Source organism: Drosophila suzukii, assembly GCF_043229965.1.
Source record: "Drosophila suzukii chromosome 2 unlocalized genomic scaffold, CBGP_Dsuzu_IsoJpt1.0 scf_2c, whole genome shotgun sequence".
Lineage (NCBI taxonomy): Eukaryota > Metazoa > Arthropoda > Insecta > Diptera > Drosophilidae > Drosophila > Drosophila suzukii.
Genome location: NW_027255896.1, coordinates 16,524,601 through 16,549,608, shown reverse-complemented (window position 1 = coordinate 16,549,608; position 25,008 = coordinate 16,524,601). Strand labels below are relative to the sequence as shown.

Genomic DNA, 25,008 nt, shown 5'->3' with positions numbered 1-25,008 from the left:
CGCAGCTGGAACACAGTAAAAAATAAAGAGTGCAAATCTTAAGGAAAAATTTTATGACCGGGAATTTTTTACTGCGGCTGAGTTATATTTTACACACGATTGGAATTGAAAATATATTTGACAAATATTTTCGTTGAATAGTAGCACTGAAATATTTACTGGAATTGTTTCAAGTGTCCAACTGTGGGCAAAGGAAACTGGAATATTGTCGGGCACAAGTAACGGAATTGAAATACATATATTAAATGCCGTTGCGTCGGATTAATCTCTTTTGGATTTAGACAATATCTCATACAGAAAGTTAGTCGAAATAGGGTTCGAAAAACTGGCTGGGTTTTGGGTTTTTACGCGACGTGCGTAGGTGTTTATTAGCACACTTTGAAACATGAACTGCTTAAGCCTAACTTAACTTAAGCGCTCCAGAGCAGAGCGGAGACTTAAGGGAGAGATGGAGAGGGAGAGCAGACGGCAGTGCGAGCGCGCGAGATATAGAAATCTGGATAAAACTGCCGCTCGACACTGCCTCCTGAAATTAAACGCCCTTTTGGCGTGAACACAGAGGAATTGCAAAAAAAGAATATTGTAAAAAAAATTAATAGAATTTTGGAGCAGTTTGGGGTCGTCTATTGTACCAATTTATACTTATTGTAAAATGATTAAAATGAGAAATGGTACATATGGTATTTTGTTAGTATGCGGTCACACTTAACGTCTTGGCTATATCAATATGCCAGAGAGGATGAAAATTATGATCGCTACAGGTTTAGGCGGCTTGTGGGCGTGGCCTATTTGGGAAACAAACTTGCGCTTCGCACAAGGCTACGGAATCTTTAATCTGAAGTCCCAATTCTCCATCTTTGATAGTTTCCGAGATATCCGCGTTCATATTTGAGATTTTTTGAAGTTTGTGGGCGTTAAAGGGGGCGTGGCAAACTTTTATTTTGGGTCCACCGAAAGAAATTGATAAGAGCAATACATTTCAGTTAAAATGTTTATTCTACCATCGAAACTGTAGGAGCCACAGTTTTGGGCGGCTTGTGTGCGTTAGAGTGGGCGTAGCACCCTGCTGAATCAAACTTGCGCTGCGCAAGAAGCTCAAGAATCTGCATGCCAAATCCCAATATCGTAGCTCTTATAGTATCCGAAATTGCAGAGTTCATCCGACGGACATGGCTAGATCGACTCGGCTGGTGATCCTGATTAAGAATATATATACTTTATGGGTTCGAAACAAATTCCTTCTACCTGTTACATACTTTCCGACGAATCTAGTATACCACTTTACTCTGCGAGTAACGGGTTTAAAAGGGCTTGCAGGTATTTGCTGGTATGCCTTGGGATCGTGAAAAGCACATTTTAAAACCACTTTGTCAAAATGTATAACAGAGGAATTGCAAAAAAAGAATATTGTAAAAAAAATTAATAGAATTTTGGAGCAGTTTGGGGTCGTCTATTGTACCAATTTATACTTATTGTAAAATGATTAAAATGAGAAATGGTACATATGGTATTTTGTTAGTATGCGGTCACACTTAACGTCTTGGCTATATCCATATGCCAGAGGGGATGAAAATTATGAGCGCTACAGGTTTAGGCGGCTTGTGGGCGTGGCATATTTGGGAAACAAACTTTCGCTGCGCACAAGGCCACGGAATCTTTAATCTGAAGTCCCAATTCTCTATCTTTGATAGTTTCCGAGATATCCGCGTTCATATTTGAGATTTTTTGAAGTTTGTGGGCGTTAAAGGGGGCGTGGAAAACTTTTTTTGGGTCCATCGGGTAGTGATGAGAACAATACACTTCAGTTAAAATGTTTGTTCTAGGTCTTATAGTTGCCGAAATTGCAGAGTTCATCCGATGGACATGGCTAGATCGACTCGGCTGGTGATCCTGATTAAGAATATATATACTTTATGGGTTCGAAACAGATTCCTTCTACCTGTTACATACTTTCCGACGAATCTAGTATACCAATTGTTCCTTAGCGGGCGCCCTATTTTCTTCCTCCCTATAGAAGCCAGAGGGTCCCCCAGCTCCGCCTAAGCTGCCAAGTAGCTGGTGGTGGTGATGTCCGGAGTCCTAATGGAGAGGTCGTCGGAGATCGTATTACTGGTGGTTCTGCTAAAAAGATACTTATATTTGTACAACGCAACCAAATTCTTTTGGCCAGATCTTACTTTCTTTTCGAGGACGCGCCCGGCAGGATGTCCATGTAGAGATTTGAGTCCCACTCGGCATGTTCCTTCCCACTGGGATTCTCTAGTGGATCTCCAACAGCACTTCACCTATTTTGCGAATTTGACCCTTTTGCGGAATTGCTTCCTGTCGGTTAAATCCCACAATAAAGGGCATAAGCTTGGATTTGGCGTCATATTTCATCTGTACTTTTTTTTATTATACCCGTTACTCGTAGAGTAAAAAGGTATACTAGATTCGTCGGATAGTATGTAACAGGCAGAAGGAAGCGTTTCCGACCCCATAAAGTATATATATTCTTGATCAGGATCACTAGCCGGTTTAGGCGGCTTGTGGGCGTCGCATATTTGGGAAACAAACTTTCGCTACGCACAAGGCTACGGAATCTTTAATCTGAAGTCCCAATTCTCTATCTTTGATAGTTTCCGAGATATCCGCGTTCATACTTGCGATTTTTTGAAGTTTGTGTGCTTTAAAGGGGGCGTGGCAAACTTTTTTTTTGGGTCCATCGAGAGGTATTGATGAGAACAATACATTTCAGTTAAAATGTTTATTCTACCATCGAAACTATGGGAGCCACAGTTTTGGGCGGCTTGTGTGCGTTAGAGTGGGCGTGACACCCAGTTGAATCAAACTTGCGCTGCGCAAGAAGCTCAGGAATCTGCATGCCAAATCCCAATATCCTAGCTCTTATAGTATCCGAAATTGCAGAGTTCATCCGACGGACATGGCTAGATCGACTCGGCTGGTGATCCTGATTAAGAATATATATACTTTATGGGTTCGAAACAAATTCCTTCTACCTGTAACATACTTTCCGATGAATCTAGTATACCATTTTACTCTGCGAGTAACGGGTTTAAAAGGGCTTGCAGGTATTTGCTGGTATGCCTTGGGATCGTAAAAAGCACATTTTAAAACCACTTTGTCAAAATGTATAACAGAGGAATTGCAAAAAAAGAATATTGTAAAAAAAATTAATAGAATTTTGGAGCAGTTTGGGGTCGTCTATTGTACCAATTTATACTTATTGTAAAATGATTAAAATGAGAAATGGTACATATGGTATTTTGTTAGTATGCGGTCACACTTAACGTCTTGGCTATATCAATATGCCAGAGAGGATGAAAATTATGAGCGCTACAGGTTTAGGCGGCTTGTGGGCGTGGCATATTTGCGAAACAAACTTGCGCTTCGCACAAGGCTACGGAATCTTTAATCTGAAGTCCCAATTCTCCATCTTTGATAGTTTCCGAGATATCCGCGTTCATATTTGAGATTTTTTGAAGTTTGTGGGCGTTAAAGGGGGCGTGGAAAACTTTTTTTGGGTCCATCGGGTAGTGATGAGAACAATACATTTCAGTTAAAATGTTTGTTCTAGCTTCGAAACTGTGCGAGCCACAGTTTTGGGCGGCTTGTGTGCGTTAGAGTGGGCGTGGCACCCTGCTGAATCAAACTTGCGCTGCGCAAGAAGCTCAGGAATCTGCATGTCAAATCCCAGTATCCTAGGTCTTATAGTTGCCGAAATTGCAGAGTTCATCCGACGGACATGGCTAGATCGACTCGGCTGGTGATCCTGATTAAGAATATATATACTTTATGGGTTCGAAACAGATTCCTTCTACCTGTTACATACTTTCCGACGAATCTAGTATACCAATTGTTCCTTAGCGGGCGCCCTATTTTCCTCCTCCCTATAGAAGCCAGAGGGTCCCCCAGCTCCGCCTAAGCTGCCAAGTAGCTGGTGGTGGTGATGTCCGGAGTCCTAATGGAGAGGTCGTCGGAGATCGTATTACTGGTGGTTCTGCTAAAAAGATACTTATATTTGTACAACGCAACCAAATTCTTTTGGCCAGATCTTACTTTCTTTTCGAGGACGCGCCCGGCAGGATGTCCATGTAGAGATTTGAGTCCCACTCGGCATGTTCCTTCCCACTGGGATTCTCTAGTGGATCTCCAACAGCACTTCACCTATTTTGCGAATTTGACCCTTTTGCGGAATTGCTTCCTGTCGGTTAAATCCCACAATAAAGGGCATAAGCTTGGATTTGGCGTCATATTTCATCTGTACTTTTTTTTATTATACCCGTTACTCGTAGAGTAAAAAGGTATACTAGATTCGTCGGATAGTATGTAACAGGCAGAAGGAAGCGTTTCCGACCCCATAAAGTATATATATTCTTGATCAGGATCACTAGCCGAGTCCGGATGAACGCTGAGATCTCGGAAACTATGAGAGCTAGGGTATTGAGATTTGGTGTAAAGATTCCTGAGCTTCTTACGCAGCGCAAGTTTATTTCAGTAGACTGCCACGCCCACACTAACGCCCACAAACCGCCGAAACTTTAACTCCTACAGTTTTGATGCTAGATAAAAAATTTTAACTGATATGTATTGTTCTCATCAATACCTATCGATTGACCTAAAAAAAAATTGCCACGCCCACTTAAACGCCCACAAACCGCGAAAACCTGTGACGCCCACAATTTGCATGCTAGATTAATTTTAACTGAAATGTATTGGTGTTGTCAATACCTATCGATTGATCCAAATATAAATTTGCCACGCCCACTCTAACGCCCATAACGCTTAAATCTGTCTACCGCCGGTAGGTGGCGCACTTTAATCTCGCTTTGTTGCTTGCATATCTCCATTTCCCTTTGAGTAACGGGTATCTGATAGTCGAGGTACTCGACTATAGCGTTCTTCCTTGTTTTTATTTTTATTTTTTATTGCGCTGCGCAAGAAGCTCTGGAATCTGCATGATAAATCCCAATATTCTAGCTCTTATAGTTTCCGAGATTGCAGCGTTGATCCGACGGACATGCCTAGATCGACTCGGCTGGTGATCCTGATTAAGAATATATATACTTTATGGGGTCGGAAACGCTTCCTTCTGCCTGTTACATACTTTCCGACGAATCTAGTATACCATTTTAATCTGCGAGTAACGGGTATAAAAGGGCTTGCAGGTATTTGCTGGTATGCCTTGGGATCGTGAATAGCACATTTAAAAACCACTTTGGGGTCGTCTATTGTACCAATTTATACTTATTGTAAAATGGATAAAATAAGAATGGTACATGTGGTATTTGTTAGTATGCGGTCACACTTAACGTCTTGGTTATATCCATATGCCAGAGAGGATGCAAATTATGGGCGCTACAGGTTTAGGCGGCTTGTGGGCGTGGCACATTTGCGAAACAAACTTGCGCTGCGCACAAGGCTACGGAATCTTTAATCTGAAGTCCCAATTCTCTATCTTTGATAGTTTCCGAGATATCCGCGTTCATACTTGCGATTTTTAAAGCTTGTGGGCGTTAAAGGGGCGTGGCAAACTTTTTTTGGGTCCATCGGGTATTGATGAGAACAATACATTTCAGTTAAAATGTTTATTCTAGCATCGAAACTGCGAGTAACGGGTATAAAAGGGTTTGCAGGTATTTGCTGGTATGCCTTGGGATCGTTAAAGCCTAGTACTCAGATCGGCTAAGAGTTTCACTAGTCGAAAAATCTTATTCTTTGTAGTGTGACCGAAGTTTTCAAAGTTCACCCGCAATGCATATAGCATGGTTTTACTGTCAAGCAGCTGGGTTTGTTGCCAAACGGAAAAGAAATCAATTGGAGAAATTTAAAAAGGAGGAGTCTGCTGGTACACAAAAAAATTTAAATAAAAACAAGGAAGAACGCTATAGTCGAGTACCTCGACTATCAGATACCCGTTACTCAAAGGGAAATGGAGATTTGTAAGCAGCAAAGCGAGATTAAAATGCGCCACCTACCGGCGGTAGACAGATTTAAGCGTTATGGGCGTTAGAGTGGGCGTGGCAAATTTATTTTTGGTTCAATCGATAGGTATTGACGACACCAATACATTTCAGTTAAAATTTTTTATCTAGCATGCAAGTTGTGGGCGTCACAGGTTTTCGCGGTTTGTGGGCGTTTAAGTGGGCGTGGCAAACTTTTTTTTAATTCAATCGATAGGTATTGATGAGAACAATACATTTCAGTTAAAATTTTCTATCTAGCATCAAAACTGTAGGAGTTACAGTTTTGGGCGGTTTGTGGGCGTTAGAGTGGGCGTGGCAGTCTACTGAAATAAACTTGCGCTGCGTAAGAAGCTCAGGAATCTGTACGCCAAATCTCAATAGCCTAGCTCTCATAGTTTCCGAGATCTCAGCGTTCATCCGGACAGACAGACGGACATGGCTAGATCGACTCGGCTAGTGATCCTGATCAAGAATATATATACTTTATGGGGTCGGAAACGCTTCCTTCTGCCTGTTACATACTTTCCGACGAATCTAGTATACCCTTTTACTCTACGAGTAACGGGTATAGTTAATAGAATTTTGGAGCAGTTTGGGGTCGTCTATTGTACCAATTTATACTTATTGTAAAATGTTGAAATAAGACTCGTACATGTGGTATTTTGTTAGAATGCGGTCACACTTAACGTCTTGGTTATATCCATATGCCAGAGAGGATGAAAATTATGGGCGCTACAGGTTTAGGCGGCTTGTGGGCGTGGCATATTTGCGAAACAAACTTGCGCTGCGCACAAGGCTACTGAATCTTTAATCTGAAGTCCCAATTCTCTATCTTTGATAGTTTCCGAGATATCCGCGTTCATACTTCCGATTTTTGAAGTTTGTGGGCGTTAAAGGGGCGTGGCAAACTTTTTTTTTGGGTCCATCGGGTATTGATGAGAACAATACATTTCAGTTAAAATGTTTATTCTAGCTTCGAAACTGTTGGAGCCACAGTTTTGGGCGGCTTGTGTGCGTTAGAGTGGGCGTGGCACCCTGCTGAAACAAACTTGCGCTGCTCAAGAAGCTCAGGAATCTGCAAGCCAAATCCCAATATCCTAGCTCTTATAGTTTCCGAGACTGCAGCGTTAATCCGACGGACATGGCTAGATCGACTCGGCTCGACTCAAACTTTTTTTTGGGTCCATCGGGTATTGATGAGAACAATACATTTCAGTTAAAATGTTTATTCTAGCTTCGAAACTGTGGGAGCCACAGTTTTGGGCGGCTTGTGTGCGTTAGAGTGGGCGTGGCACCCTGCTGAAACAAACTTGCGCTGCTCAAGAACCTCAAGAATCTGCATGCCAAATCCCAATATCCTAGCTCGTACTGTTTCCGAAATTGCAGAGTTCATCCGACGGACAGGCAGACGGACATGGCTAGATCGACTCGGCTGGTGATCCTGATTAAGAATATATATACTTTATGGGTTCGAAACAGATTCCTTCTACCTGTTACATACTTTCCGACGAATCTAGTATACCAATTGTTCCTTAGCGGGCGCCCTATTTTCCTCCTCCCTATAGAAGCCAGAGGGTCCCCCAGCTCCGCCTAAGCTGCCAAGTAGCTGGTGGTGGTGATGTCCGGAGTCCTAATGGAGAGGTCGTCGGAGATCGTATTACTGGTGGTTCTGCTAAAAAGATACTTCTATTAGTAAAACGCAACCAAATTCTTTTGGCCAGATCTTACTTTCTTTTCGAGGACGCGCCCGGCAGGATGTCCATGTAGAGATTTGAGTCCCACTCGGCATGTTCCTTCCCACTGGGATTCTCTAGTGGATCTCCAACAGCACTTCACCTATTTTGCGAATTTGACCCTTTTGCGGAATTGCTTCCTGTCGGTTAAATCCCACAATAAAGGGCATAAGCTTGGATTTGGCGTCATATTTCATCTGTACTTTTTATACCCGTTACTCGTAGAGTAAAAGGGTATACTAGATTCGTCGGAAAGTATGTAACAGGCAGAAGGAAGCGTTTCCGACCCCATAAAGTATATATATTCTTGATCAGGATCACTAGCCGAGTCGATCTAGCCATGTCCGTCTGTCCGTCTGTCCGTCTGTCCGGATGAACGCTGTAATCTCGGAAACTATGGGAGCTAGGCTATTGAGATTTGGCGTGCAGATTCCTGATCTTCCTACGCAGCGCAAGTTTGTTTCAGTAGACTGCCACGCCCACTCTAACGCCCACAAACCGCCCAAAACTGTGGCTCCTACAGTTTTGATGCTAGATAGAAAATTTTAACTGAAATGTATTGGTCTCGTCAATACCTATCGATTAATCCAAAAAAAAATTTGCCACGCCCACTCTAACGCCCATAACGCTTAAATCTGTCTACCGCCGGTAGGTGGCGCACTTTAATCTCGCTTTGTTGCTTGCATATCTCCATTTCCCTTTGAGTAACGGGTATCTGATAGTCGAGGTACTCGACTATAGCGTTCTTCCTTGTTTTTATTTTTATTTTTTATTGCGCTGCGCAAGAAGCTCTGGAATCTGCATGATAAATCCCAATATTCTAGCTCTTATAGTTTCCGAGATTGCAGCGTTGATCCGGACATGCCTAGATCGACTCGGCTGGTGATCCTGATTAAGAATATATATACTTTATGGGGTCGGAAACGCTTCCTTCTGCCTGTTACATACTTTTCGACGAATCTAGTATACCATTTTAATCTGCGAGTAACGGGTATAAAAGGGCTTGCAGGTATTTGCTGGTATGCCTTGGGATCGTGAATAGCACATTTAAAAACCACTTTGGGGTCGTCTATTGTACCAATTTATACTTATTGTAAAATGGATAAAATAAGAATGGTACATGTGGTATTTGTTAGTATGCGGTCACACTTAACGTCTTGGTTATATCCATATGCCAGAGAGGATGCAAATTATGGGCGCTACAGGTTTAGGCGGCTTGTGGGCGTGGCATATTTGCGAAACAAACTTGCGCTGCGCACAAGGCTACTGAATCTTTAATCTGAAGTCCCAATTCTCTATCTTTGATAGTTTCCGAGATATCCGCGTTCATACTTCCGATTTTTGAAGTTTGTGGGCGTTAAAGGGGCGTGGCAAACTTTTTTTTTGGGTCCATCGGGTATTGATGAGAACAATACATTTCAGTTAAAATGTTTATTCTAGCATCGAAACTGCGAGTAACGGGTATAAAAGGGTTTGCAGGTATTTGCTGGTATGCCTTGGGATCGTTAAAGCCTAGTACTCAGATCGGCTAAGAGTTTCACTAGTCGAAAAATCTTATTCTTTGTAGTGTGACCGAAGTTTTCAAAGTTCACCCGCAATGCATATAGCATGGTTTTACTGTCAAGCAGCTGGGTTTGTTGCCAAACGGAAAAGAAATCAATTGGAGAAATTTAAAAAGGAGGAGTCTGCTGGTACACAAAAAAATTTAAATAAAAACAAGGAAGAACGCTATAGTCGAGTACCTCGACTATCAGATACCCGTTACTCAAAGGGAAATGGAGATTTGTAAGCAGCAAAGCGAGATTAAAATGCGCCACCTACCGGCGGTAGACAGATTTAAGCGTTATGGGCGTTAGAGTTTTATTTATTTTTATTTATTTTTGGATTAATCGATAGGTATTGACGACACCAATACATTTCAGTTAAAATTTTTTATCTAGCATGCAAATTGTGGGCGTCACAGGTTTTCGCGGTTTGTGGGCGTTTAAGTGGGCGTGGCAAACTTTTTTTTAATTCAATCGATAGGTATTGATGAGAACAATACATTTCAGTTAAAATTTTCTATCTAGCATCAAAACTGTAGGAGTTACAGTTTTGGGCGGTTTGTGGGCGTTAGAGTGGGCGTGGCAGTCTACTGAAATAAACTTGCGCTGCGTAAGAAGCTCAGGAATCTGTACGCCAAATCTCAATAGCCTAGCTCTCATAGTTTCCGAGATCTCAGCGTTCATCCGGACAGACAGACGGACATGGCTAGATCGACTCGGCTAGTGATCCTGATCAAGAATATATATACTTTATGGGGTCGGAAACGCTTCCTTCTGCCTGTTACATACTTTCCGACGAATCTAGTATACCCTTTTACTCTACGAGTAACGGGTATAATTAAAAGAATTTTGGAGCAGTTTGGGGTCGTCTATTGTACCAATTTATACTTATTGTAAAATGTTGAAATAAGACTCGTACATGTGGTATTTTGTTAGAATGCGGTCACACTTAACGTCTTGGTTATATCCATATGCCAGAGAGGATGAAAATTATGGGCGCTACAGGTTTAGGCGGCTTGTGGGCGTGGCATATTTGCGAAACAAACTTGCGCTGCGCACAAGGCTACTGAATCTTTAATCTGAAGTCCCAATTCTCTATCTTTAATAGTTTCCGAGATATCCGCGTTCATACTTCCGATTTTTGAAGTTTGTGGGCGTTAAAGGGGCGTGGCAAACTTTTTTTTTGGGTCCATCGGGTATTGATGAGAACAATACATTTCAGTTAAAATGTTTATTCTAGCTTCGAAACTGTTGGAGCCACAGTTTTGGGCGGCTTGTGTGCGTTAGAGTGGGCGTGGCACCCTGCTGAAACAAACTTGCGCTGCTCAAGAAGCTCAGGAATCTGCAAGCCAAATCCCAATATCCTAGCTCTTATAGTTTCCGAGACTGCAGCGTTAATCCGACGGACATGGCTAGATCGACTCGGCTCGACTCAAACTTTTTTTTGGGTCCATCGGGTATTGATGAGAACAATACATTTCAGTTAAAATGTTTATTCTAGCTTCGAAACTGTGGGAGCCACAGTTTTGGGCGGCTTGTGTGCGTTAGAGTGGGCGTGGCACCCTGCTGAAACAAACTTGCGCTGCTCAAGAACCTCAAGAATCTGCATGCCAAATCCCAATATCCTAGCTCGTACTGTTTCCGAAATTGCAGAGTTCATCCGACGGACAGGCAGACGGACATGGCTAGATCGACTCGGCTGGTGATCCTGATTAAGAATATATATACTTTATGGAAACAGATTCCTTCTACCTGTTACATACTTTCCGACGAATCTAGTATACCAATTGTTCCTTAGCGGGCGCCCTATTTTCCTCCTCCCTATAGAAGCCAGAGGGTCCCCCAGCTCCGCCTAAGCTGCCAAGTAGCTGGTGGTGGTGATGTCCGGAGTCCTAATGGAGAGGTCGTCGGAGATCATATTACTGGTGGTTCTGCTAAAAAGATACTTCTATTAGTAAAACGCAACCAAATTCTTTTGGCCAGATCTTACTTTCTTTTCGAGGACGCGCCCGGCAGGATGTCCATGTAGAGATTTGAGTCCCACTCGGCATGTTCCTTCCCACTGGGATTCTCTAGTGGATCTCCAACAGCACTTCACCTATTTTGCGAATTTGACCCTTTTGCGGAATTGCTTCCTGTCGGTTAAATCCCACAATAAAGGGCATAAGCTTGGATTTGGCGTCATATTTCATCTGTACTTTTTATACCCGTTACTCGTAGAGTAAAAGGGTATACTAGATTCGTCGGAAAGTATGTAACAGGCAGAAGGAAGCGTTTCCGACCCCATAAAGTATATATATTCTTGATCAGGATCACTAGCCGAGTCGATCTAGCCATGTCCGTCTGTCCGGATGAACGCTGTAATCTCGGAAACTATGGGAGCTAGGCTATTGAGATTTGGCGTGCAGATTCCTGATCTTCCTACGCAGCGCAAGTTTGTTTCAGTAGACTGCCACGCCCACTCTAACGCCCACAAACCGCCCAAAACTGTGGCTCCTACAGTTTTGATGCTAGATAGAAAATTTTAACTGAAATGTATTGGTCTCGTCAATACCTATCGATTAATCCAAAAAAAAATTTGCCACGCCCACTCTAACGCCCATAACGCTTAAATCTGTCTACCGCCGGTAGGTGGCGCACTTTAATCTCGCTTTGTTGCTTGCATATCTCCATTTCCCTTTGAGTAACGGGTATCTGATAGTCGAGGTACTCGACTATAGCGTTCTTCCTTGTTTTTATTTTTATTTTTTATTGCGCTGCGCAAGAAGCTCTGGAATCTGCATGATAAATCCCAATATTCTAGCTCTTATAGTTTCCGAGATTGCAGCGTTGATCCGGACATGCCTAGATCGACTCGGCTGGTGATCCTGATTAAGAATATATATACTTTATGGGGTCGGAAACGCTTCCTTCTGCCTGTTACATACTTTTCGACGAATCTAGTATACCATTTTAATCTGCGAGTAACGGGTATAAAAGGGCTTGCAGGTATTTGCTGGTATGCCTTGGGATCGTGAATAGCACATTTAAAAACCACTTTGGGGTCGTCTATTGTACCAATTTATACTTATTGTAAAATGGATAAAATAAGAATGGTACATGTGGTATTTGTTAGTATGCGGTCACACTTAACGTCTTGGTTATATCCATATGCCAGAGAGGATGCAAATTATGGGCGCTACAGGTTTAGGCGGCTTGTGGGCGTGGCATATTTGCGAAACAAACTTGCGCTGCGCACAAGGCTACTGAATCTTTAATCTGAAGTCCCAATTCTCTATCTTTGATAGTTTCCGAGATATCCGCGTTCATACTTCCGATTTTTGAAGTTTGTGGGCGTTAAAGGGGCGTGGCAAACTTTTTTTTTGGGTCCATCGGGTATTGATGAGAACAATACATTTCAGTTAAAATGTTTATTCTAGCATCGAAACTGCGAGTAACGGGTATAAAAGGGTTTGCAGGTATTTGCTGGTATGCCTTGGGATCGTTAAAGCCTAGTACTCAGATCGGCTAAGAGTTTCACTAGTCGAAAAATCTTATTCTTTGTAGTGTGACCGAAGTTTTCAAAGTTCACCCGCAATGCATATAGCATGGTTTTACTGTCAAGCAGCTGGGTTTGTTGCCAAACGGAAAAGAAATCAATTGGAGAAATTTAAAAAGGAGGAGTCTGCTGGTACACAAAAAAATTTAAATAAAAACAAGGAAGAACGCTATAGCCGAGTACCTCGACTATCAGATACCCGTTACTCAAAGGGAAATGGAGATTTGTAAGCAGCAAAGCGAGATTAAAATGCGCCACCTACCGGCGGTAGACAGATTTAAGCGTTATGGGCGTTAGAGTTTTATTTATTTTTATTTATTTTTGGATTAATCGATAGGTATTGACGACACCAATACATTTCAGTTAAAATTTTTTATCTAGCATGCAAATTGTGGGCGTCACAGGTTTTCGCGGTTTGTGGGCGTTTAAGTGGGCGTGGCAAACTTTTTTTTAATTCAATCGATAGGTATTGATGAGAACAATACATTTCAGTTAAAATTTTCTATCTAGCATCAAAACTGTAGGAGTTACAGTTTTGGGCGGTTTGTGGGCGTTAGAGTGGGCGTGGCAGTCTACTGAAATAAACTTGCGCTGCGTAAGAAGCTCAGGAATCTGTACGCCAAATCTCAATAGCCTAGCTCTCATAGTTTCCGAGATCTCAGCGTTCATCCGGACAGACAGACGGACATGGCTAGATCGACTCGGCTAGTGATCCTGATCAAGAATATATATACTTTATGGGGTCGGAAACGCTTCCTTCTGCCTGTTACATACTTTCCGACGAATCTAGTATACCCTTTTACTCTACGAGTAACGGGTATAATTAAAAGAATTTTGGAGCAGTTTAGGATCGTCTATTGTACCAATTTATACTTATTGTAAAATGTTGAAATAAGAATCGTACATGTGGTATTTTGTTAGAATGCGGTCACACTTAACGTCTTGGTTATATCCATATTCCAGAGAGGATGAAAATTATGGGCGCTACAGGTTTAGGCGGCTTGTGGGCGTGGCATATTTGCGAAACAAACTTGCGCTGCGCACAAGGCTACTGAATCTTTAATCTGAAGTCCCAATTCTCTATCTTTGATAGTTTCCGAGATATCCGCGTTCATACTTCCGATTTTTGAAGTTTGTGGGCGTTAAAGGGGCGTGGCAAACTTTTTTTTTGGGTCCATCGGGTATTGATGAGAACAATACATTTCAGTTAAAATGTTTATTCTAGCTTCGAAACTGTGGGAGCCACAGTTTTGGGCGGCTTGTGTGCGTTAGAGTGGGCGTGGCACCCTGCTGAAACAAACTTGCGCTGCTCAAGAAGCTCAGGAATCTGCAAGCCAAATCCCAATATCCTAGCTCTTATAGTTTCCGAGACTGCAGCGTTAATCCGACGGACATGGCTAGATCGACTCGGCTCGACTCAAACTTTTTTTTGGGTCCATCGGGTATTGATGAGAACAATACATTTCAGTTAAAATGTTTATTCTAGCTTCGAAACTGTGGGAGCCACAGTTTTGGGCGGCTTGTGTGCGTTAGAGTGGGCGTGGCACCCTGCTGAAACAAACTTGCGCTGCTCAAGAACCTCAAGAATCTGCATGCCAAATCCCAATATCCTAGCTCGTACTGTTTCCGAAATTGCAGAGTTCATCCGACGGACAGGCAGACGGACATGGCTAGATCGACTCGGCTGGTGATCCTGATTAAGAATATATATACTTTATGGGTTCGAAACAGATTCCTTCTACCTGTTACATACTTTCCGACGAATCTAGTATACCAATTGTTCCTTAGCGGGCGCCCTATTTTCCTCCTCCCTATAGAAGCCAGAGGGTCCCCCAGCTCCGCCTAAGCTGCCAAGTAGCTGGTGGTGGTGATGTCCGGAGTCCTAATGGAGAGGTCGTCGGAGATCGTATTACTGGTGGTTCTGCTAAAAAGATACTTCTATTAGTAAAACGCAACCAAATTCTTTTGGCCAGATCTTACTTTCTTTTCGAGGACGCGCCCGGCAGGATGTCCATGTAGAGATTTGAGTCCCACTCGGCATGTTCCTTCCCACTGGGATTCTCTAGTGGATCTCCAACAGCACTTCACCTATTTTGCGAATTTGACCCTTTTGCGGAATTGCTTCCTGTCGGTTAAATCCCACAATAAAGGGCATAAGCTTGGATTTGGCGTCATATTTCATCTGTACTTTTTATACCCGTTACTCGTAGAGTAAAAGGGTATACTAGATTCGTCGGAAAGTATGTAACAGGCAGATGGAAGCGTTTCTGACCCCATAAAGTATATATATTCTTGATCAGGATCACTAGCCGAGTCGATCTAGCCATGTCCGTCTGTCCGGATGAACGCTGTAATCTCGGAAACTATGGGAGCTAGGCTACTGAGATTTGGCGTGCAGATTCCTGATCTTCCTACGCAGCGCAAGTTTGTTTCAGTAGACTGCCACGCCCACTCTAACGCCCACAAACCGCCCAAAACTGTGGCTCCTACAGTTTTGATGCTAGATAGAAAATTTTAACTGAAATGTATTGTTCTCAACAATACCTATCGATTGACCTAAAAAAAAGTTTGCCACGCCCACTTAAACGCCCACAAACCGCGAAAGCCTGTGACGCCCACAATTTGCATGCTAGATAAGAAATTTTAACTGAAATGTATTGGTGTCGTCAATACCTATCGATTGATCCAAAAATAAATTCCACGCCCACTCTAACGCCTATAACGCTTAAATCTGTCTACCGCCGGTAGGTGGCGCATTTTAATCTCGCTTTGCTGCTTGCATATCTCCATTTCCCTTTGAGTAACGGGTATCTGATAGTCGAGGTACTCGACTATAGCGTTCTTCCTTGTTTTTATTATACCCGTTACTCGTAGAGTAAAAAGGTAAACTAGATTCGTCGGAAAGTATGTAACAGGCAGAAGGAAGCGTTTCCGACCCCATAAAGTATATATATTCTTGATCAGGATCACTAGCCGAGTCGATCTAGCCATGTCCGTCTGTCCGTCTGTCCGTCTGTCTGTCCGGATGAACGCTGAGATCTCGGAAACTATGAGAGCTAGGGTATTGAGATTTGGTGTGAAGATTCCTGAGCTTCTTACGCAGCGCAAGTTTATTTCAGTAGAACGCCACGCCCACTCTAACGCCCACAAACCGCCCGAAACTGTAACTCCTTCAGTTTTGATGCTAGATAGAAAATTTTAACTGAAATGTATTGTTCTCATCAATACCTATCGATTGACCTAAAAAAAAGTTTGCCACGCCCACTTAAACGCCCACAAACCGCGAAAACCTGTGACGCCCACAATTTGCATGCCAAATAAAAAATATTAACTGAAATGTATTGGTGTCGTCAATACCTATCGATTGATCCAAAAATAAATTTTCCACGCCCACTCTAACGCCCATAACGCTTAAATCTGTCTACCGCCGGTAGGTGGCGCATTTTAATCTCGCTTTGCTGCTTACAAATCTCCATTTCCCTTTGAGTAACGGGTATCTGATAGTCGAGGTACTCGACTATAGCGTTCTTCCTTGTTATTTTTATTTTTTATGGCGCTGCGCAAGAAGCTCTGGAATCTGCATGATAAATCCCAATATTCTAGCTCTTATAGTTTCCGAGATTGCAGCGTTGATCCGACGGACATGGCTAGATCGACTCGGCTCGACTCAAACTTTTTTTTGGGTCTATCGGGTATTGATGAGAACAATACATTTCAGTTAAAATGTTTATTCTAGCATCGAAACTGTGGGAGCCACAGTTTTGGGCGGCTTGTGTGCGTTAGAGTGGGCGTGGCACCCTGCTGAAACAAACTTGCGCTGCTCAAGAAGCTCAGGAATCTGCAAGCCAAATCCCAATATCCTAGCTCTTATAGTTTCCGAGACTGCAGCCTTAATCCGACGGACATGGCTAGATCGACTCGGCTGGTGATCCTGATTAAGAATATATATACCTTATGGGGTTGAAACAGATTCCTTCTAGCTGTTACATACTTTCCGACGAATCTAGTATACCATTTTTATCTGCGAGTAACGGGTATAAAAGGGCTTACAGGTATTTGCTGGTATGCCTTGGGATCGTGAATAGCACATTTAAAAACCACTTTGTCAAAATTTATAACAGAGAAATTGCAAAAAAAGAATATTGTAAAAAAAATTAATAGAATTTTGGAGCAGTTTGGGGTCGTCTATTGTACCAATTTATACTTATTGTAAAATGTTGAAATAAGAATCGTACATGTGGTATTTTGTTAGTATGCGGTCACACTTAACGTCTTGGTTATATCCATATGCCAGAGAGGATGAAAATTATGGGCGCTACAGGTTTAGGCGGCTTGTGGGCGTGGCATATTTGCGAAACAAACTTGCGCTGCGCACAAGGCTACTGAATCTTTAATCTGAAGTCCCAATTCTCTATCTTTGATAGTTTCCGAGATATCCGCGTTCATACTTCCGATTTTTGAAGTTTGTGGGCGTTAAAGGGGCGTGGCAAACTTTTTTTTTGGGTCCATCGGGTATTGATGAGAACAATACATTTCAGTTAAAATGTTTATTCTAGCTTCGAAACTGTGGGAGCCACAGTTTTGGGCGGCTTGTGTGCGTTAGAGTGGGCGTGGCACCCTGCTGAAACAAACTTGCGCTGCTCAAGAAGCTCAGGAATCTGCAAGCCAAATCCCAATATCCTAGCTCTTATAGTTTCCGAGACTGCAGCGTTAATCCGACGGACATGGCTAAATCGACTCGGCTGGTGATCCAGATTAAGAATATATATACTTTATGGGGTTGAAACAGATTCCTTCTACCTGTTACATACTTTCCGACGAATCTAGTATACCATTTTTATCTGCGAGTAACGGGTATAAAAGGGCTTGCAGGTATTTGCTGGTATGCCTTGGGATCGTGAATAGCACATTTAGAAACCACTATGTCAAAACTTATAACAGAGAAATTGCAAAAAAAGAATATTGTAAAAAAAATTAATAGAATTTTGGAGCAGTTGGGGTCGTCTATTGTACCAATTTATACTTATTGTAAAATGTTGAAATAAGAATGGTACATGTGGTATTTTGTTAGAATGCGGTCACACTTAACGTCTTGGTTATATCCATATGCCAGAGAGGATGAAAATTATGGGCGCTACAGGTTTAGGCGGCTTGTGGGCGTGGCATATTTGCGAAACAAACTTGCGCTGCGCACAAGGCTACTGAATCTTTAATCTGAAGTCCCAATTCTCTATATTTGATAGTTTCCGAGATATCCGAGTTCATACTTCCGATTTTTGAAGTTTGTGGGCGTTAAAGGGGCGTGGCAAACTTTTTTTTGGGTCCATCGGGTATTGATGAGAACAATACATTTCAGTTAAAATGTTTATTCTTGCTTCGAAACTGTGGGAGCCACAGTTTTGGGCGGCTTGTGTGCGTTAGAGTGGGCGTGGCACCCTGCTGAAACAAACTTGCGCTGCTCAAGAAGCTCAAGAATCTGCATGCCAAATCCTAATATCCTAGCTCGTACTGTTTCCGAAATTGCAGAGTTCATCCGACGGACAGGCAGACGGACATGGCTAGATCGACTCGGCTGGTGATCCTGATGAAGAATATATATACTTTATGGGTTCGAAACAGATTCCTTCTACCTGTTACATACTTTCCGACGAATCTACTATACCCTTTTACTCTGCGAGTAACGGGTATTAAAGGGCTTGTAGGTATTTCCTGGTATGCCTTGGGATCGTGAACAGCACATTTTAAAACCACTTTGTCAAAATTTATAACAGAGAAATTACAAATAAAAGAATATTGTAAAAACAATTAATGGAATTTTGGAAAAGTTTGGGGTCGTCTATTATACCAATTTATACTTATTGTGAAATGATTAAAATAAGAAATGGTACATGTGGTATTTTGTTAGTATGCGGTCACACTTAACGTCTTGGTTATATCCATATGCCAGAGAGGATGAAAATTATGGGCGCTACAGGTTTAGGCGGCTTGTGGGCGTGGCATATTTGCGAAACAAACTTGCGCTGCCCACAAGGCTACTGAATCTTTAATCTGAAGTCCCAATTCTCTATCTTTGATAGTTTCCGAGATATCAGCGTTCATATTTGCGATGATCCTGATCAAGATTATATAAGATAAAGATCGGAGGGTTTTTCCCGCGTAGTCCTGCGTCTGCGCTGTACATCTCTGTGTCCTGCTGCTTCTCCTGATGTATCTCGTCCTAGACCAGGTGCTGGAACGACGATTAGGTTGGCGGTAAACTTTACCGCTATAGCTGGCCTTAAGCTCAGTCAATAATAAAAGATATATTTTAACGGCTTTGCCGGAGTATGTAATTTATTCAGACAAGTGTATTGTCGTATTGTTCGTACAAGACTGACAATCAGAGTTTACAATAGGAACCTTAAAGCCAAGCAGCAATGCATCACCGACTCAGCATTCCATACAGCGCAGCACTCCACTTCGAATATGAAGTGTCAGCATATCACTGTTGGTCGTTCTTAGCGCAGAGCGCTGAACTCGAATGTGGCGCATCAGCATTACTCAGGAAAGCTTATTGATAACTAGAGTTATACATTGTGCAATATTATACTTGACTTTTGGAAAGGCTATTAATATATGAATTATGTTTTCGGACTGAAGGACTCTTATTTTGGAAACTTCTATCAAACTAACTATTGGAATGTCTTGTTCGATTAGTGATTTCAAATCAGCGTGATCAAGAATAGTAGAATAGTATTTTGCCAAAGTAATAGTGAGAATTAAATTTTGAATTTCTGTGCTTAGCATCCTATTTCTTACCAAAAGTGCTTTGAATAGATGTGGGGTGTCAACCAAATCGTTCTTACGGGCTTTTATAATATTGTTGATGGTGTCCGTTAGTTTGTTTATCTGTTTCTGAGTTTCGGAATTTATGGCAATCTGTCTAGAATTGGAATCTACTAGTTGCGCCTCGGTGATTCTGATCTTCAAGAAATCTGCTGCATCAGGTGTGCCTGCAACCACATTTAGTGCAGTACCCAAGAAGTCTAAGCTTTTAGCAACTCTATGGTGTATTTTGAGAACGGACACAAGGGTTCTTAGATGGTCTGTATCGACGTCTTTTACGGTTGCTTTTTCACCGTAGCCCTCAGGATTAGCTCTACCGTATCATTGACTTTCTTGTCCAGCTTTAAACATCTAGCGATTTCTGCCAATCGGTCAAAAAGATATCAATGTGCAACTTTTCGCCGGTGCAACTTGGGATAGGTGTTACCCCGAGCTCTTGTCTTTTAGGGTGCCTGTCATAATTTGCTTTGGTACAGACTCGGCAGTTTGTAACCACTTCCTTGGCTACCTTGTTCATATTAGGAAAATAATAGTCGCGAAGGACTTGTTTCACATTTTCCTTTACCGCTTTGTGCGCACGATTGTGCTCAGCTGTGATAAGCTCTATCTGATCATTTTTATCAGTTTTATCTTGCACGAAATTTTTGCAGTACCGAAATTGGGTGTTCGGGAAGTGGGAGATTAGCTCGTGCTGAAAACTTGCTAAATTAGGCAGGTCGCAGTGCACAGCGTTAACGACGTCTGTGTTCACGTGCTCTTTAAGAGAATTTAAAATGCTGCCTTTGTCGGTGAAATTGATAAAATGACGAGTTTTGCTGCGAAACATCACCAGATTCCGATTTAACGGGAAACGTGCTTCTTCAAGAACAATCTGGTTCCTAAACCGGCTTAGTGGTTTGTCGGTAGCCTCGATTGTGTAGGTCAGAGAGATTTCGCTGTGAACGGTCGCAGCGTCCGACTTAGGCTCATCTTGCAGAGCGTTAAGATTTTGTCTGGACAAGGCATCAGCAACAATATTTTCTTTGCCTGGTTTGTAGAAAACTTTGGCATTGTGCTGGTCTATGTATGTTTCTTGTCAGCTACCGCGAATGTGAGCGGCTGGTGATCAGTGAAAATGTTAATTTCCCTGGCCCCATACAGAAAATTCTGAAATGTTCCCAAAGCCCAAACAATTGCTAACAATTCTCTTTCATTAGTTGCAAAGTTTAACTCTGCCTGTTTTAGTGTACGGGAAATCATTGTTATTGGTCTACCCTCTTGAGATAGTATCGCGCCAATGCCGCTAGCCGAGGCATCAGTAGTAAGGTCAAAAGGCTTTTTAAAATCTGGGTACATAAGTACAACATCTTCTGATGCCAAAATGTTGCGAAGTCGCTCGAACGCATTACGTTGCGTTTCATTGAACTCGACAAAGATTTTTTTGACATGTGTTTACTGACCGAACCATTTTCGCCTTTTAGTATATATGTTATTGGCCGAGCTATAGCGGCAAGGTCCTTAATAAAAACCCTGTAGTAACTTGCAAGTCCTATGTGTGGGAGTCAGTATTTTCGGCTAAGTTGGCATTCCTAGTTAAGACATTACCCATGGTAATTAACATAGATAGCCCAGACGCAACCCTTCAGTAGCAAGGATCCGATCCTCGCTAGAATACCAAGAATACCAGTTTTATGGATTTTGGGGATTTTGGGCATCCTACATCCACTCTAGACGCCATGATTTCCTCCTCTTTGTCGCAAGCTTCTTCCGAGATCGGTTCGTTCCCTGCAAAAAGTGCTATAATTTTCAAACCCGTTCGCATCCACACATCCGCGTGTGAAACTGTAGGAATTTTGGTTGAGCAGTACGACCTGTTATCACTCCCAATATTGGTGGTAAGATTATTCGACGATTAATGTAATTCCCGGAAAACAGCAGTGACCAGAGACACGTGCAAATTCTCGGAATTGACAGAAGTTTTACAGTCCTCCCTCTGCGCACAGCAAGGAGCAGGTGCCGCGTGCAGCGATTCATCAGCGGAACCATACATTTCTTCAGCGCCAGGCCATAATCGCCATTTGGGGATTCTAATACCGCACACCGCGTGAAAGGAATCTGTCTTCTTTGCCACACCTGGATTAATTTCATCATCGGCAAACCATAAGCGGCTTCAAGGATCGCCGCAGTCAACCCGCGTGAGGTTTTGACCTTGCCAAGTCCGCACGACGATCTACAAGTCAGATCACGTTGCAGTTCGGGCGAAAAACGCACCGGCGCCGATTCGGCGTAATTCAGGCACGACAGCGGGGGCGGACACCGCATCCCAATTGGAATTTGAGTTCCAATTCTGGTTTCCAATTAATTTTGGCCGGGACTGCCAACTCGTTTTTGTATCGCTAAAGCGATTGTAGTTTAATTTTCTTATTCTAAATATTTGTACGACGAGTTTCTAATTTAATTTACGATTCCTATTTAGCTATTATACTTGCGTGTGTGCTTACGACATAGTATGACATATATACACCTATTAAATTATCCTACAGCGCACATCGATCGTCATCAGGCCTGCTGACTTCGTTGGAGAGTTCGTAAGTACGGCATAGCCGTAAATCATTTACATTCCTACATATATATTCATTCTTGTCTGAGCCCGCGCACTTTTGGTACCAATATATACATGTAATTTTTCCACATTCGCGTGTTGATATAAATATTAAATAAGAATCGTTTGCACTTATATAATTTAACGTAATCCGCCTAAGTGATTTCATGTAATTTTTTAATAAGCTTGCCGCATATCGATAAAATATGTAATCAGTTTCGTGATAATTTAACGTAAACAAAATATCCATTTCTTTTCCTATTTGATAATCTTGTACTGACACTCGATCATATAGAGAGTCTTTTGGCGTAAAGAACGCTTAGGCTTAAGGCTTTAGTGTTAGGATTTGTAGTATTAAGAACCATGAGCCATATTATCGTATTTGCCGTATTAAATGAAATTTAAGATGAATTAATTTGTGATCTTTTGAGGGCACCTTAGAGGATGTAGCGCAGCGGTTGTTTTAAGGGTGGAGTCTAATGAGACTTCACAGGTAGGGTGGCCAATAACATCTGGGCCTCCGTCTTCGATAGGGACAGTCTCTCGTCCGAATCTTAGCCGATGGGTTAAAAATCCTTATCGTTACCGTCTCTCTGTCTACTATTGTTAGTTCTGTGACACTCTTGTTTCATCTTAACACAAACCCACACCCATCTCCCTGAGCAGGCCGGTCAAAGCGTAGACAGAGGTGTTAGGGTGGACAACGCTCATAGAGTGTGTTCGTTACATATGAAAGATCTGACACTGTACACATTTTTGGGTTCAGGGTATTTTCGAATGGCTTTTACCTTTTGAGGGTCGGATTTTGCTCCGTCCTTGCTTACAATGAAGCCTAGGTATTCTTCGCTGTCTTTGAAGAAACTAGTCTTCTCTTGGCTTACTCTCATGTTAGCATCGATAAGACACTTGAGTACAGCATCGATGTGGCGAACATGGTCTGCCTCATTGTTTGAAAAAATTATGACGTCATTTATATAGACGTAGCATATTTTTCCAATATGTTCCCTGAGAACATCGTCCAACGCCCTTTGAAAAATGCTGCTTGCATTTTTTAGGATGAAGGGCAGATGGCAAAATTCGTATTTGCCGCTGTTAACTGAGAATGATGTCTTTTCGCAATCGTGCTCTGCCAGGTAAATCTGGTGATACCCTGATTTTAAATCTAGGGTAGTAAAAAATTGCGCTTTCCCAAGGTTCGCTAGAATCATGGGAATGCTGGGCATTGGGTAACGGTCTGGAATAGTCTGTTCGTTCAGTTTCCTGAAATCGATGACTAACCACTTCTTCGGGTTACCATAGTCGTCAGTACCTTTCTTGTCAACAACCCAAGTTGGACTGTTGTAGGGCGACCTCGAGGGCCTGATAATGCCATCTTTTAGCATTTGTTTGACTTCACTGTTCACAAAGTCGGAAACGCCCATAAGGTTTGGGTAGGCTCTGGAGTTCGTTTGTTATTGTCTGAATTGTGGCAATAACTGCGGTGTTAAAAGGGAGAGCTTCGTTGGCTGATGAAAAAGCTTTTTTTCTTTTTAGTATCATACTCCTAAACTCTTTCTTAACGGAGGTAGGAACCACGATGTCATTAACATCGGTGAAATTTACGTCAGCGCAGTTATGATACTGAAGTTTTTCGGAGGGGCCCTTATATTCCAGAACGTTTTTTTCTAAGTTCAGCTTAACCCCGGCCTGTGTTAACAAGTCGAAGCCTATGATAGCGTCGAACGAGCTGAGAGTGTCTAATAAAAAAAATGGTGACGTGTGCTTGAAAATGTTCATAAAGCACTTTTGCTTAATTTCGGTAGAACCGTGAATCGAATTCACCGAAAACGTTTTGGTGACTGGTTAGCTCCTTTATGGGCTTGACATAATTTTTTGCCGCACCAGTGTCTGTAAACATTTTTAATGTTCTTCCAGCCAACCGTCGCACGATGAACGGCAACCGGGAGTGTTCCCTAAAAAATGAACTGAGTCGTCATCCGGAGCGAACTCGTTGTCACTTTCAATTTCCTCAACTTCCTCCTTTGCCGCCTTTTCGTAGTTAGCTTTATCTTCTTTTGAGTCCTCTTGAACTACATAATTGAGTCGCTGGCGTCTTGGGCCTGTCGCACGATCGGACGAGTTTCGTCGCTTCGCGGCGTTGGAGTCATTAGATTTACGTTTGCTGTACTCGGTACGCTGCTTAAACTTAGAGGAGGAATCAATCTCCATAGGTTGTGGGGCCTGCGATTGGTTGTCCCTGTTAGTCTGCTCTTGAGAGTTGCCCTTTGGGCGCTTGACAAAATGGGGGTTTCTATCCTGATTTTGGTCTTCTTTGTTATACCTGCCTGGCTTGCCATAGAAACGGCCCGCGCTTCCACAGCCTTAGCGTAGGAGTTTGCAAACATGCTTCTCTCAATACTAGACTCTGCCTCTCTAGCCAGAGCCAGCGCAGAAGGGAGGTCTTTAAGCTGTGCTGGAAAGACGACGGATCTGGGAGATTTCTTTAAACCCGAAATAAAAGCATGCAAGGCGTCGGCTCTAACTTCTGAGTTGAGCAAATCGGCACCCTCTTGTTCGTGCGTCATGACAATTTTATTGGTTACTAGCGTTAGTTTCTTTTCGACTTCGTCATAGTATTGCATTAAAGGCATGTCGCCTTGCCTGACCATTTCTAGCCCCTGTCTTAGTAAGCGCAGAGATGTCTTGTCCGAGTAGGTGCAATCTAATCTGGCCAATATGGCATCAAAATTCAACACTGTGTTGTGTGAGACAAGTAAGGCTCCTGCTGTGCCTCTGATTTTGTTTCTTATGATGGCGACAGCTTGGTAGTGGGTACTGCTGC

General features: G+C 42.5%; 1 long non-coding RNA gene across 23 annotated transcripts in view; it reads right to left on the bottom strand.

The window, feature by feature from the left end:
• Positions 1 to 330: 330 nt before the first annotated feature.
• LOC139354217 (uncharacterized) overlaps positions 331 to 25,008 on the bottom strand; it is a 72,423-nt gene continuing 47,745 nt past the window's right edge. For 8 of the 23 annotated variants that reach the window (XR_011605358.1, XR_011605359.1, XR_011605357.1 and 5 more), the window contains 15 exons: positions 17,836 to 19,010; positions 14,762 to 14,906; positions 14,535 to 14,705; positions 13,686 to 14,474; positions 11,234 to 11,378; positions 11,007 to 11,177; positions 10,163 to 10,951; positions 7,695 to 7,839; positions 7,468 to 7,638; positions 6,619 to 7,407; positions 4,060 to 4,204; positions 3,833 to 4,003; positions 2,178 to 3,772; positions 1,951 to 2,121; positions 331 to 1,890 (listed from right to left, as the gene is read on the bottom strand). This is a non-coding gene — a long non-coding RNA (uncharacterized lncRNA). Of the gene's footprint in view, positions 1,891 to 1,950; positions 2,122 to 2,177; positions 3,773 to 3,832; positions 4,004 to 4,059; positions 4,205 to 6,618; positions 7,408 to 7,467; positions 7,639 to 7,694; positions 7,840 to 10,162; positions 10,952 to 11,006; positions 11,178 to 11,233; positions 11,379 to 13,685; positions 14,475 to 14,534; positions 14,706 to 14,761; positions 14,907 to 17,016; positions 17,755 to 17,835; positions 19,011 to 25,008 lie in introns of those variants that run through there. The other 15 variants (XR_011605343.1, XR_011605340.1, XR_011605341.1 and 12 more) reach the window with 14 other exon arrangements.